The sequence below is a fragment of the Dipodomys ordii genome, unplaced genomic scaffold (genome assembly GCF_000151885.1).
Source record: "Dipodomys ordii isolate 6190 unplaced genomic scaffold, Dord_2.0 Scaffold80, whole genome shotgun sequence".
NCBI classification, from domain to species: domain Eukaryota; kingdom Metazoa; phylum Chordata; class Mammalia; order Rodentia; family Heteromyidae; genus Dipodomys; species Dipodomys ordii.
In genome coordinates, this window is record NW_012267296.1 from 10,056,189 (window position 1) to 10,057,445 (window position 1,257).

A 1,257-nucleotide genomic window follows, 5' to 3' on the forward strand; every position below is an offset into this window, starting at 1 on the left:
AAAAGCTGGAAGTGGCACTGTGGCTCAAGTGGTAGAGCGCTAGCCTTGAGCTGAAGAGCTGAGGGACAGTGCCCAGGCCCAGAGTTCAGGCCCCACCACCGGACCCCAAACAATAAAAAAAAAACAGTAATATATCATGAACCAATATTTTTTCTATCTATGGTACTCAGTTTGCCAATATGCAATATAAGAATTTGGACTATAGGAATAGGTATTCTCAAGAATAGAGTGTTAGGAATAATATAAGCACAATCTCAAAACCTCCAGAGGGATTTGCTATTTTATAGAACATGATCAGAGATAAACCATTATTTATAGAATAGTTTTAAAGAGATTAAAAATTAAAAACAGAAAATTGCATAATCAACCTAAAAAAGGAAATCAAAACAGAACTTAGAAAGCAGGAAAATCTCTCATGTTCCTAGATTGGAAGGATCAACATCATGAACATGGCAATAATTTGAAAGGCTATCTACAATTCCAATGTGATACCTATCAATATTCCAACCTCTTTCTTCAAGGAAATAGAAGAGGCAATCCAAAAATTCATATGGAACAATAAAAGACCCTGAATAGCAAAAACACTCCTCAATGGAAAGAACACTGCTGGAGGAATATCATTACCAAATTTCAAACTCTACTATAAAGCCATAGTAATCAAAACAGCTTTGTACTGGCAAAAGAACAGACCTCAGAACCAATGGAATAGAATTGAAAACCTAGAAATGAACCTACAGGCCTATAGCCATCTAATCTTCGATAAGGGAGCTAAAAAAAATAGAATGGAAGAAAGCCAGCCTCTTCAGTAAATGGTGCTGACAAAATTGGTTAACTACTTGTAGAAAACTAAAACCTAGATCCTTATATATCACCCTGCACCAGAATCAACTCCAAATTGATCAAAGACCTCGGAGTCAAAGCAGACACTCTGAAAACATTATAGGACGAAAGAGGAGAAACCCTAGGTATCCTTGGCACAGGCAGAAATTTTCTAAATAGAGACCCAGAAACCCAACAAATCAAAGAAATGTTGGACAAATGGGATTGCATGAAGTTGCAGGGCTTCTGCATGGCAAAGGACATAGCTAGCAAGATCAATAGAAAGCTCACAGATTGGGAGAAGATCTTCACTAGCCATACAACGGACAAGGGTCTCATATCTAAAATATACTTGGAGCTCAAAAAATTAAACCCCCCAACAACAAATCCTCAAAGAAACAACTGCCCAATAAATAAGTGGGCTAAAGACTTGAAGAG